This window comes from Marmota marmota, unplaced genomic scaffold, assembly GCF_001458135.2.
Source record: "Marmota marmota marmota unplaced genomic scaffold, marMar, whole genome shotgun sequence".
Taxonomy (NCBI): domain Eukaryota; kingdom Metazoa; phylum Chordata; class Mammalia; order Rodentia; family Sciuridae; genus Marmota; species Marmota marmota.
In genome coordinates this window covers 26,015,051-26,029,865 of record NW_025999949.1, presented here as the reverse complement: position 1 = coordinate 26,029,865, position 14,815 = coordinate 26,015,051, and positions in this window count along the sequence as shown.

Here is a 14,815-nt window from a genome sequence, read left to right as displayed (position 1 = left end):
GCATCACCCTTGACCCCTTCAGAGTTTCCTGGGATGGCCACAACTTAAAGTCATCTTTTATTTTAGTCACTCTCTTCTGGTTGCATTCTTATTTGCCAAGAACTTTTATAAAAATGGAATCTGTAATAAAACTACTTGTGAAAATGTAGCCACAAGGCCACTTGGAATACAGTTTAGGAGCTAAGTAAATATTTTAGCATTCATTTGAACTATCTATAGAGAATAGAATACTGAAGAGTAACTAAGGACATGAAAGCAGGGGGGATATATGTCAATACATCAAAAGAACCAGTATAGAAATATGAAATTTTATGATTTAAAAATATCTGGTTTGGAAGGATGAAAGGTTAACTAGAATGTTTGTGTGAGCTGTCTGCTCTTCCATCCAGCAGAGTCCTTTAAAATGAGACTATGGAGCCTGGGTTTTTACCACCCAGTTTGCTGCATGAGAAGGAGGTCTTCCGGCATCTTCCTGTTCTTCCCCACCTTGGTTCTGAACAGTCAGCTCTGCCTGTATTGCACCATGCCTCTCAGTAAGCTGACCCCCTCCAATCTTCTAACTCATTATCTACTTATGATCCCATCTTGTCCCTTGGACAAGTAAAGTGGCCCCATTTTGCCAGGTACAATCTAGCTACTTACCTGTGATTTAAACCTTTCTTTGGACTTCATTTTCAAGACAGTAAATTAGTTGCAAGACAGTAAGTTAGTTGAGGCAGTAACTCCCTGTTTCACTCCCCATTCTATTTGCATTCCCTGCAAGTAGAATAACTGGGTTCAGGTGCTTAGGATGAGAATGTCTGGTATTGGGCAGATGTTCAAGGAGTGACTGATTAGGCCGTACCTCTGAGAGCTGCTGACAAACTTTTTCATGTTCTAATGTACACTTGAGTCCCTCTGCCTCAGCCCCTCCCATGAGCATGTCACTTACCAAGCCCATGTCACCCTGCATGTGAGATCCAGGTCAAAACAGTAAGCCACTCTTCTTCCCTTTACAAAGCAAGTATCATCTGCCAGGAATCTCAATCCCGGATAGCAAGCAGTTAACTCGAGGGAAAGAGAAAAGAGAAGACAATGGAGGAATGGTCCTCATTTCCAGGGGCATCTGCGTCCCAAAAATGAAACATTTGGAAGTTTTTTAAAAGCTTCAAAATGCAACATGTGAAGGGAGGTTATTTAAATTCTGATCTAACTGTGTGGCCTATCTTCATGCCTGCATTAAAACTGCTCAGGCTTTGACCATCCACCCCCGTCATTTTGTTTGGATTAGCCCAGGGCTCCACTTGTGTGGTACGTTTTGATTTTGTCTGACACAGTGTTCCCATCCCATCCTCCCTTGAGTAGGTCTGGGGAAAAAATGTACTTAGCTGAGAAGTCACAATCTCTGCTTTTTTATGCTTCCAAAGAAACTCAACAGGAAATGGCTTTGCTTTGCCATATTTAGGATAGATTGCAGTGCAGATTTAGAGAATTTTCCTCAAGTTAAATTTTACAGAGAAAACTCAATGACAGATGCAAAAGGAGAAGTGATCTCAGGATCCAATCCCAGTATGCTTTGAGGCATGATTAAAGCTTTCCATTTGATAGTTGAGGGAATTAATTCCTGGTGGGGAAAAGTTTGTACTCAAAGCCACACAGTAAACTATTGATTATTTAAGAACCTGAACTGGAACCGGGTTTCTTGCCAGTGTTAGGTGGGAGAGCAAAGTTAAGCTAAAACATAGTCTCTCAAGCCAAAAAGTTACATGCTTTCATTTTTTTTTTTTAACTCCCCATGGTCCTAATGGCAGTGATCAAAACCAGCACTTCTCAGGTTTGGTCTCCCAGATCCTAGTGTATATGCTGGGAGTGGTCCCTAAGGAAGTTCTGCAGGTTCTGTAGAAGTTAGATCTGTGAAGTTAGATCACCCAGTCCCAGATTTGTAATACTCTGATTGGATGTTATTCTCCGCCTCCTAGTAATGTGCTTTTAGAATTGCACCCCCTTTAACAGAAGCATCAGGAGACCTGGAGTGAAAAGAAAGATCGATCACAAACTTGTGCTTACATTTCTTAATTCTAAGGGACCCAAGTAGCACAGTCTTCACAGCAGAGTGATTTAAGTGGTGGAAGATTCTAGAAGGCAAACTAAACCTTATCCAAGACCTTTATGCAGGATAGGGCCTGTGCCTCAGCCATGCTATAGGGAAGTAGCTTTCAAGTTGGTCAGAAGAAGAGCAGGAATGTGCATCAGCTTTCCCCAACTTTGGGGGAGAAGAAGGGAGGGGAAGGCAGGGAAGAATGAAAGGTGGGAGGATTCATTTGAAAGAATGTTCTGGGATATTCCAAAGTCTGCCTTGATCTCCTACCAAAAGTCCATTAAAAAGCCACATCCGCAGGCTTGGATCGGTCTTGGCTCCAGGGGAAATTTTATTATAGAGAGATCTTCAGTAACAGTAACACTCATTGGAAGGAGTGAAAAGCCAGGAAATCAGTGGGGCTTCCAAGCTGAAGGAAGACCCCAAATGGCAGGGATGGTTCTGCAAAGGTCTATACAGTCCTGTGTGGTATAGTGGGGGGTTTCTGATTCCCCTCAACCTCTCTTTACATTGGATTATTCATAATCAGCATCAATAGCCACAGGAACCAACACTTCAGTTTACTTAGTGTCCTTCAACACACGAGGAAATGTGAGTGTGGTAGCCATTTTTATATGCATTATTTTTTATCCAAACAATAATCTCAAAATGAAAATATCATAAATGTTTTATAGGAAAAAAAAGGAAACTCAAAGAGGTGAAGCATTTAGCCAAGGTCAAATGATTGAGTAGTTGTATAGGTTGGTAGCTAACAACAGGGGCCCTGCAAATAGAATAACTGGGTTCAGGTGTTAGTTTTGCTCCTTGCTAGTGGGGTAGTTGCGGTAGGAAGACTCTGTGTGACCTGGATGATCCCCACATCCTGGTGTTACAGGTTCTGTACAATCCACTCCCCTTCAATAATTTGCTTCTCACTAGTAGAATATGGCAACACTGCAGACTGACATTTTATGGTAAATTTATAAAATACAGCATCTTGATAACAGACTCTATTGCTGGCTACGACAAAGCAAGCTGCCATGTGAGAGTGGTTCTAGTGACCAGGACCTGAGGGTACCCTCTAGCTGGTAGCCAATGGGCTAAGACCTTCTGCCCAAGAACCCACAGGAAACTGAATTCAGCCAAATGTCCATGAGTTCATCTGAAAACGGATCCTCCTCCACTCAGGCATTCAAATGGAACCCCAGCTTCAGAGGACACCTCAACTATAGTACTGTCAAGCAGGACATGCCATATAATATAATTGAAATAATAAATAAGCCTTATTTTAAGCCTGGGAGCCTGGGAAAATTTGGTCATCCTTTGCCTCTTTTTCGTTACCTCTAAAATAGATATTATCGGGGCTGGGGATGTGGCTCAAGCGGTAGCGCGCTCGCCTGGCATGCGTGCGGCCCGGGTTCGATCCTCAGCACCACATACAAACAAAGATGTTGTGTCCGCCGAAAACTAAAAAATAAACACTAAAAATTTCTCTCTCTCTCTCTCACTCACTCTTTCTTTAAAAAAAAAAATAGATATTATCACAGCTATCTCACAGAGTTGTTTGGAAGATCCTGAGATACTACACGTGTGTAGCTTGAGACACTTGGTGAACACTACATTTTTAAGTAGCAAAGCTGAAGCTGAAGTCTGGGTTGGTTGCTTCCCAAGCCCTCTGCCCTGCAGTAGGCTCTCCTGCACCATTCCAATTCATAAGAGCCTTGTCTTTGATATTTACTGCAAAATTCATTCATGGCTTTTCTTTGTCCCTTGCTACTTTTCTAAATTGATCTCATTCCTGACTCGTTTTTAAACTCTCTGTCTTTGGTTTCTAAACCCATTCTTAAACCTTTGAACCAAAGAGGGAATTGGCGGTCCCACTTGACTGCGCAGCATCCATCTTTGGACGCCTGCTTCTCTTTGGCTTCTGGTCACACACTCCCAGGTCAATTCCATTCAGTTTCACGGCGTCTCATTCCTGAGTTCGGGACCATCTGAAGATCTCTATGCAGTACCCTGAGAAACCAGGATAACAATGACTGAGGGCAAGGACATGCGTCTTCTTGTTCCAGTTCTTTAAAGTAAGTCACTTCATCATTTTCTACAACTCTGTATCGTATGAGGAAGGAGATGCACACGTCCTGTCTCACAGTGACTCTAGAAACATTAAAGTAACTGAGGAAGATAGAACAATTAACATTCAGTGGGCACCAGAATGCTCTTACATCCCTCACCTCAAGCATTCCACGACTCTAGCTGTAAGAAATTGATACAAGTAGAGGCCGTGGAAAGCACTAGAAAATCCCTTCCTCTCCACCATGACCTGTTTTCCATTGTCCCCTGACCTCTTTCCCACTGGAAGTACTATTTCTATCTAGAAAAAGATAAACCAGCCTCCAGAGATCAAAACTTGAAGTTTCCTGCTGTGGGTGGCGCTTCTGAGTCAAACCGCCAGCCTGATTTATTCTCTCTGGGGCCTTGCTCCTGTTCCTTCCATCCCCGAATCTTGGGAACCCCGCCCTTCCCTCATCTGTATTTCAAGTACCTGCTCCTTAAGGCTTCTAGGCTTCAGACACTACAGAACCACCAAGTGTCCCGGATTTTCCAGTTTAACTAACTGTTATTGCATGACTTTTTTCACTTACTCTCCCTGTGTGTAAGGCTTAGTTGTTTCATTCATGAAATGAGGTGAAAATGTCTATTTTACAGTGTTATTGTTGCTAAAATTCCTTGCACCCAGGACTCAATGTAGGATTATTATTATTATACTTAAAGGTCAGATAGAGCTAAATTGCTTATCTTTGCAAAGCTTTCCTATACCTATATTGATTAAATAAGCAAAAGTCCTTGATGAATCTTTCCCTTCAAAACAAGATAGTTTTCAGGATATTAATAATACTGTGTGTGTATTTGTGGCTTCTTAGTGTGACTCAAGGGGCAGCAAGACTCAAGCCAATCTCAGCTTCATATCCCTTGGCTTTGCATTAGCTCAGCTCATCTGTGTGTCTTTGGCAAGCTCCTTGATCTTGCAGACTTTCTGTGTAAGTGTGACCATACAACCTGCCCTGCAGGAATTTGGTACCCATGGACTCCCTGCCATACACTGAGGACATCATATATGTTAGCTTTCTCTCCCTGGAAAAACGGTGTTTTTCAACATAATCTGCTTCCACTAACGGAGACAGCCCCGGCTTTGTGTCACTTGACATGAGATTTTACAAATGTAACGTCCCTCCTTGAATGAAAGCCAGCTCAGAGGGGGCAACTAACACAATTCATGACCCAAAACATGGCTGACTCATCCCCCTCAGCATCCTGCTTCTTCCTCTAACCCTGGATTTGTTTCTCATCTAGAAAAATCTCATCCAAACTCAAAAGGCCAAGGGGTCTTCTGAGGGAAGTCGAATCTCTTCATACTTTGCCAGAGAACTTTCCCACAAAGAGGAAATTCTACAAATACTCAAATGACATCATCGAGAAAGGACCCTTTTTCCCCGAGGGCCCATCCTCTCTGGAAGATGGCAAGGGTTAGGAATAGAGAAACCTCAGGCCACTTGTCAGATTTGGCAAGCGGCAGCCAACAGCTGGTCCAGCCAGTTAATTAGCCCTGCACTCTGCTCCCGTCCAGCCTTCCCTGGCAGAGGCAGAGAGGCAAGGGGCTCCGGCCTGCTTTTCTCTTTCTATTAACAAAGCCCAGTGCCATCAGATTACCTTGGCCTGCGGCCAGATCTGCATGCCCTTTGCCTGCCTGCGAGTTGCTATGGTGATGGCGATGTGCCTTTTGCCAAGGCAGCAGCTGGTGGATGGGTAGCCGATTACCTGCCAAGCAGATTTACTAGCTCCGAAGTGTAGACCTTTCTCCAATATGTAAAAGGGGGTGGGGTGGGGCATGGTTTCCAGACTCAGGAAACAAGGGGGGAGGGTTTGCCACACCTTTTGCGCCGTTTCCTCTATTTTAATTTTCAAACAAAAGATGATTATCCCTCCTCATTTGTCCAGATGCCCATCTGCTAAGCTCATAGGCTCTTCTCGTGTCTTTTTCTGAAGAGAAGCAATAAACAATTTAGTCTTTGTCTTTGCTGCAAGAAATATGCTACCCGCCCCCAGCATCCTGCGGCAGGATGCAGCGTCTTCCACGCTGCAAGGCTGGGCTTTGGGGGATGAAAGGGTTTCAAGCAGTGGAGGCAATTTCTGTCAAGACAGGAAGGCAGGGCCCAGGAGGCCAGAACCCTGAAATCTGAAAGAAGACGCAGGGTGGTGACATTCCCACCTAGGAGGCTATACCATGGGGTCTAGGCCCCTGAAGGCCAGGATGCCTCTTCACATCTTAAACTTCATTCAAAACCCATCTATTAAGCATCAACTGTATTCAGAGTCAGATTTTGCTGTATTTAAAGCCTCAATCTGGGATAGTCCATAATAAGTTAGCTTTCAAAAGGGCTTTCCAAGCAGAGCAGGTGGGGACCCCGGGACAGAGGGAAGAGTGAAGTGAGGAATGGTGAGCACTTTGCATAGCTTGAGTGTGGGTGCTGTGCCTGAGAGGGGGAGAGTGTAGGGAGCAGCCACAGACAATACTAAACCAGAGAGTACAGCCGTGTCCTAATAAAGCTTTATTTAAAAAGCAGCAGGCCAGATTTGGTCTTTATTCTATGATGTACCAACTCTTAATCTAAGGTGAAAATCGAAGGTAGTCTCCTTTGGTTGTAAAAATGGGACAGAAATGGTTGTGAATTATTGAATTTGATATGAAGAGATCCTGTGGTCTACAAATTCAGATCTAGAAGGAGTCTTGTAATTGACCTACCCATGTTAGGAAGGACTCAGGGTGTGGGTCATAGTGTTTATGGCAGCATTCCTTAAGAAAAATAGGGTGGACTCTGAGGATGCATCACCAATATACTTTCACTTTTCTGGTGAAGTCCACAGCAGTGTAAAGTGTAATGATTGTTCTCCGTTGAAGTCATATAAAGGTTGGAAGGAAAGCACATTGTAAGGACTTCGGCAGTAGCCTAAGTGGGCCTTTGCAAGGCCTTGGGGGATCTGTACGTCCCTGGGATTGTTGGAAGAATTGTTGGGGATATGTATGGATGTAAGCCTCGCCACTGTGCTGCCTCCCATCCACATCTGCAGGCAAATGTGCAAATTGGTGGATGAAGAAACCAGAATTGGACTAAGATAGACCTGGATGCAAATGCAGTACCCCCGGTTATGAACTCTGGTATGCAGAGCATGCTGATTAGCCTTTGTCTGAATATTTAGAAAATGGGACAAAAATAATACCAATGTTTGTGTGTAGGAGACATTGCTGTTATAATTAAGTTAAGTAAATCAGTTTGATATAAATTGGATATTAGTTATTGTGTAAAAAATGGTCAAGGGGGGGGTAAGAATAAAAGTAGAGTCTAGCCCTGTCTGGGGGAGAGTACCAGAGTGGTCAACTCATGTGCTCATTTGCAATAAATGGATAAATATTAGAACACCCTCCACTTGGGGGAGGATAAACTGAGATGATGCTTATGAACAATTTAAAGAGTGTGTGATTCGTGGTCGGAGTCCTTTGAGTTTATAATTTGGACAGATGGTAAACTGAGGCTCAACATATAAAATGACTCACACAGTTGCAATGCTCTTTGGAAATTTTCCAATTTTGAGAATGAGAGAAGGGAGGAAAGCTTAATTCTAAAACACTGATCTCATATCCACATCAAATTAAAGAAGAAAAATGCTTATTCAGAGAGACATTGCCTTTGTACTTACCAGAGGCTAGCAATATTCTAAGTGCTTTGAGTTTCCATCCCAGGAAATCGAAGTACAAAAAGGTTCAACAAGGAGATAGAAATGCCAACTCCCGACTTCATCAGCACACACCATACAGCTATGGAAATAGGATACTGTACCCAGTTATGTAAGAATACACAACTATTACACACTAATAAAAAAAAACACTATAAAGAGTGTAAAGGCACTAAAGACTTTGTGCACCCTAATGAAGCTGTCGCCGGTGACCTCTTAGTGTGATGTGGCCCATGTTTGTGTTGATGCAGGGTCCCAAGTGAGGAGGACTGAACAACACTCAAGACTGTGCTCGTGTGGGAACCCGGCTGATGGTAACCAACAACGGTGCTGCTGTTTTATGAAAAGAGGGGCTAAGGAAGTTGCCCCGGCAGACAGTGGTAAGTAGCCCTCCCAACCTCCCTAAGTACAGACAGAAGAACAGCAAAGAAAAAAAAAAAGAAAAAGGAAGAGAGAATGCGAATGCTCAAGCATGTCCATCTGCACAGGTCTGAGAAAGAAGGCACAGGGCCTCAAAGCCCTCATCAGAAGTCTTGGCGTAGGAGGTGTGTCCAATTCAGCAAGGTGTTCTATTCCCAGCATGGCATGATGTCTACCTCCTGATTGAAACGTGGCTACACCTCCTCTCCAGGTGGCATGTCCACTGCTCCCTCATCCTGACCCCTGCTGTGGTACCTTTGACATGTGACCCTGTGCAGGATGCTCTTCTGTCTTCTTTATACATCCTTGAGAGTGGGGGCTTTGTCGTATCCATTTTTACATTCTCAGGACCCAGCACAGTGCCTGGTACAGCATAAGCACCTGATTCATTTTTACTGAATTAAATAAACAAATTCACAAAGAAATGCATGAGAGTCTTTGGGTGAGAGGACGGATGGGTTAAGAAGCCATGATAACAGTTGGGGGGAAACCCGGGTTGTGTTCTGATGAAGCTATTGTGTGACTCCTGTCCCAGCTGGATGTTGAAATGAAAGCTGATGTGAACCTGTGCTCTGCTAAGAATAACACCTACAAGATAGCAATGTTTGAAAGAAGCCTGTCTCTGGAAAGGTTCCTGAGCCTTGTAATTTTACTTTTATAGTCATGGCCCCAGCATGTTTGACTTTCCAAATCCCCTTACTGTGATTCAAGGGTCTGTTTATAAAAGCCATATCTTAGGCTCGTTCCTCTGTGAGGTACGAGTGGGATTTGTACGCCTCTGTATAAATTGGTCCCCTAGAGTGATACTGCCTTCTGCTCCTTGCAGACTTTCTGCTTGATGCAATGGGGAGAGAGCAGACAGAATTATATAGAGTTGGTCATAAATGTCTCTCAGGAACCAAAACCCTCTGACAATAAATGTAACAATAACAACAGTAGTAATAATAGCCCAATGCAGCTGTCATCCAAGGGGCAAGAGCAAATGGGGACTTAGCAAGAGAAACTAGACTAGTACTAGAGGACATTTTAAGTGTGATGTTCTGGTCGGTGGACAGGAGTCAGGGATGTTGGAACAGGGTTAAAAAACAAAGAAACATGTAACACAAAGCAAAAGTATGCAGAGCTATTTTCAGGATCCAGGAAAGACTACCAAGACATTGAGTTTATTGGATTGCAATGTGGTTGGATTAAAATATTTAGGACCAGACCAGAGCCCTGTCATCCCAGATGCATTATGGTGGCTTTATGTATCAACTTAGGTAGGCTGAACTGAATTGCCTGGAGCTTTTTCCCCCAGAATGTTTCAGGTCCTGGTGGGCTACAATGGGGATTCTCATGCAAACTCTGCAGGGTTTCAACAGCATCTCATAGATTGCCCATCTGCTGGCTGGCCTGGTCAGCATGGGGGCAATCGTTGGACTGGCAGCTGCTCTTGCTCCCCGCAGTTTCTTCCCCAGCTTCTCAATCTCTTAAACCGGGTGCATATGTTTAGTTCTGTGATGAAAAGTGCCAGAGTCTTCTACAGGATAGAAGGATCATCAAGGTCAGAGGTAGTAAGATCTGATAAACATTTCAGCTGATCCCTGTGGATTCTAACTTGCCCTCACTTCCCCTCACTTCCATCCATCTTCCCTCCCAATGTCCTTGTAGGCTTCAGGGTTCAACATTAGATGCAAAGACAACAGGCTTGCAGAGAACTCCTTCTCCGGGCCATCAATTGGGCAAGATCAAATCCCTATGATAAATCACTTGCTACACACATCTTCATGCTACCTATTATTTGGCTTTTCTGATCGGACGCAGACTGATACACACATCCTCAACAGAATGAAAAGAGCAGCATGTGGTTTAGAATAAGACCTGAGTCCAAATCCCACTCTTCTCGCTCCTTGTGTTTAACCATCTGTGAGGAATCTTTATCCTGATGGACACGGGGTTTCTTGTCTATAAAGTGGGGATAACGTCCACTTCCCAGGGCTGGTGTGAGCATCAGAGGAAGCACATATGCAAAGCGTCTCGCTCATGGTAGGTGATGCATTATGGTGCTGAGGGCAGGGCACGCCATTCTCTATTGACTTATGGATCTCCTCTTTAATGCATCCAAAGCAGCAATACTAGCACAAATGGCATAAGAGTTGTGCTCCTTGGTTGAGTTGTGATGAGTGGTCATAGCTGCCCACTTATAGGACACAATGGAGATGAAGCTGGTTAGATTCAGGCCATGCTTGCTTCCTCCAAAGTGAGTCACTACAGGCGATTTCCTCTTCACTCAGAATGAGCCCAGCATGTGTGTCTCAGTTCTAACCCCCAAACATTTCCATATGGCCCACTGGCTGGGGATTATTGCCCAGCCGGGTTCTCCTATTCCTTCCTGCCTGTCTTGGTTATTAGAATACGGGGGATAACGCTGCTGGAAAAGGTGGAGGTTCTGCCAGTCAGCTTCCTGAGTCTCTAGCCGAGCCTTCCAATAGCCTCTCGGATTTCAGGCCTCCAAGGGTATCCACAGCCTAACACTAGAAGCAGTCTTGGGACTCTGGACAATACCCAATTATGGGTGTTGTCAGAACTAGGTTTCTGGTGCTAAGTCCTGTGATCAAAAATCTGCCTTATGTTTATTTAGCAAGACAAAAGATGCAAAGAAACAGTCCACAGAATATCAGGCATCCACCCTTGCCTGGATTAATTCACAGCAGAGGCAATAGGAAGTAACAGAAAAGGCAGTGGACAGAGACTAAGGAGAGATTCCAGGCCACATGTGTTCCTCAGGGCTAAAGGAATTGCAGACGCCCACATTATTTTCTAGATCTCAGTTTTCTCCTCTGTTCCCTTCTCCGAGGAGGTTGGTTCTTAACTCAGTATTTACATTTCAGTGTGGGTTTGTAAAAGGAGAACTAGACCATCAAGCCATAAATACCTCTGAATGTTTACTATGTGCCAGAGACTCTTTCACATTCTGTAGAATCAACAGATGGAAAGACCTGATTTCTACCTTCAGAAGAAAGCTAAGAATTAAACAATTAAGATGCTGTTATATAATATTAAGATGATAACAGCAATGTACTTACTTGTTTTGTGATTTGTGCAGAAAATACATACCAAAGAAATCAAAGGAATTGAAGGAAGAAACAAGAGAACTGCACCCCAATTGGTCAAGTGGGTATGCTTGTCTATGATGAGGCTTAGGATTTGAATAGACAGAGACAAAATTGAAAATTAGGCAAAGAAGCTGCATTCTCTGCCTCATACTAGAAAATTAAACAAGGTAAGAGCCTGGATATAGCAAGTCCTCAGTTTTGCCATCTGCTAAGAGGTTTTATCAGGATGCTCTTAAGAGGGATCGGCCAAGTATCTAATTAGATGGTACTTCCTACCATTTTGAATGACATCGTACAAATGAGTCACTGTCCATCAGCCAAGTGGCTTTGCTACACACCAGCAATGGTCACAAAGACATGAGCCAGCAAAGTGAGACAAGCCAGAAGACGTTTGAGGGAAACTGTAGAATTTTCCCTCAATAGGTTAACAATAGTGTCAGGAAGATATGAGTCGTGGTTAGGGAACTACTTGGCCCACTGTGCACACACTCAAGCTAAATCAGAGATGAAAGTGGATAAACGCGCTCAAATTACCAAGCCAATGTAGAATCTAGGCTTTTCAACTCCAATTCCCACCCACCCTGGAAGATGGCAGCCCTGAAAATTTATTCAAGGAGAGGAAGATGTGTGAAAGTTGTCACCACAATCTCTTTTCTCACAAAGCCAAGCACTCGGTGTCTTTTTTTTTGCAAGTTTGCAAAATAATAGAAAGGCTCCGAGGGTTGCTGGGAACAGACTGTCTCTGCGGCCCCAGCAGAGCAGGGAGAGGATCTGTCTGCTGAGTAACGCGTCTGACACGCAGAAGTGATATTTTCATTCCTGCTTCAGTGGTTTGAATGGGATGACTGAGGCTTTTTATAGAATTATTGTTTTGGCCCCGACAGTTTGCAAATCTGTTTTCAATCCAAGGGCAGGGGGAAGTCAGGGAGATATTTCCAAAGTGGGTACTGTGGAATAGACTGGGGCCACTCAGCATCCTTCTCTTGATGGAGCTTTAGTAAGCTGTTTTATTGGGCAAGGAGTCTGACTCACCTACAGGGAACAGACATATTTTGGGACCTGTCAAGAAACTGATTTTTGAGGTTTTAGAACACATAAAGGTGTTGTGGGTATTATTGGTGTCCAAGCTACCTGGCCCAGGTAAGGAGATCATGATTTTCAGAGTTGGCCCTTAATTTGGAAAACAGTTTGGGTTTTAAAAGACCTTCTGAATTTATTATCTTGATGACTCTGGGGTTCTTTTCCCTTCCAGATCTTACTTTGCCTCCTGTTACCTGGCAACATCTTCCAGGTCTGGCTTCCCTCTTGGACCTCTGCTGAGGGGTGGGATAGGTCTTGTTCATCTTGGATTTTTTTTCTCTAGTGTTGGTTTTGCAGTTATCGTATTTTACTAAGCGCTTTTCAAATTGATTTTGACTTCCTTGAACAGCCTATGGGTTAGATCAACCAGAAATCTCCTTAATTCATTAACTGAAGATCAGCCCCTGCCCCAACATACCTTCCTCTTTTCCGAGTGGGTAAATCACAGAACTCTCTGTTCTACCTAAGTCCCTCTCCATCTGGATGTCCCCTGATCGCCTCAAGATTCATCTCAGGGGATTTCTACTCTAAAATAATGTAGTGATATGAGACCTCTTGAAATCATCCTGATGACATGTAATAAGACAAAAGCTCAAAAACTCCTCATCCTAGTATGAGGCCTCTCAAACTCTTGCGAGAAATTGAGAGGAAATTTTACTTGCTACAATAATTCAGCAATTCAACTAAGAATCACTACCTCTAGCTATTATATTCATTATTATCCAAATGGAACAGGGCCACTTGTTAAAAGAAGGTGGGGAAATGCTTTGCTTCAGCCCTCTCATGCATATAGCTATATTTTGGCAAAGACCCAGAGCTTTAGGCCACAGGAAAATCATGCCATTGTTTCTCTGCTGAAGAGGGCATCTTATTGAAAAAATAAGATATTATGTCTTATCTAAGAATACTCCCCCAAAATAAAATATTCATATGTACACACATACACACACATCTCCTTACATATGAAAACACAAATTGACCTGTGTTACATACACACACAAAAAAAAAATTCCACAAAAAAATTATATATTTTTCCAGAAATGTTAAAAAGCTATATTTATCATTTGATCTTTGATTTTCAAATCATCTGGAATATACTTTTAATATGAAATGACTTTGGGATTTATGTTTTTCAAATATGAAATACTGTCTCCACTCTACTTTTGAAAAGTCCATTTGACCATTATTTCAAATGCTACTTCAACAACACAGTTACACGCACCCTTCTGTCTCTGGGCAGTGTATTCAGTTCCATGGATCAATCCTATGCATTTTCATGAATGTAGCTAAAACTTAAGTCTTGATGTCCACCAGGGCAAGTACAATATCCTTCTTTGGCAGAATTTCCCTAGCTATGCTTGGACAACTATTCTTTTATATGAATTTTAAGTAATATTTTATCAAGATCCATGAAAAAAGTCCTACTGGATAATTGATTGGAATATCATTGAATATATACCCTAATCTGGAACAAACCTCAGTATCTAGTCCTCAAGCCCATGGTTGAGATACTTTCCTAACTGGATCCATGGTCACATTCTGCCTTATTCTCCAAGCCCTTCCACAATACACTTGAGAATGTTCCGTCTGACTCTAGCAAATCCCCTGCACCTAGACCCTGAGGCCAGGACTTCCCCTGAAGTTCTGTCATTGCACACTGTTGTCCTTCCTGCATCCTTTGTGTCTCTGAATGTGGGGTGGGGGTCTTCCTCGCTCTTTATTGGCATGTTCTAATGATTCATCCTCCTTTCTGTCTAACATATCCCACATCCTTTGGAAAAAAAATACTGTTGGATTGCACTGTTTACTGCATTATGCAGAATTCCTGGACAGTCTCCTCCCCATTGATTTGGCACCTGTGTCCTGAATTTTCTCTCCACTACTTGTTGGTGATTTCTATATTCATGATGTTCCACATACCCATAGCTCATCTTCTTTTCATGATGTCCTCCGCATCTAAATTTAACCAAACCCACATTTATGACAAACTTGACAATTACTTATAATCATCACCCTGTAAAAAAAAAAAGAAAGAAAAAAGAACCTCAGTGTCAGACTCCTCCTACCACACCTAGCTTTTCAGCTCTCTCTCTAGTGCTCCTTTCCAAACATGCCTCTACCTCACCTGGAGCCCCCATGCATCATGGTAGGTGGCAGTGCTACTGATCATGGTTTTTCTCCTGTCAGTGACCTCCTGGGCTCATGTTCTCCCATGCTCCATTCTATTTTTTAAAATTTGTTCTAATTAATTATGCATAACAGTAAAATGCATTTGGATACATCATACATAAATGGAGTATGACTTCTCATTCTGGTTGTACATGATGTGTAATTAAACTGGTTGTATGATCATATATGTACACAGGATAAT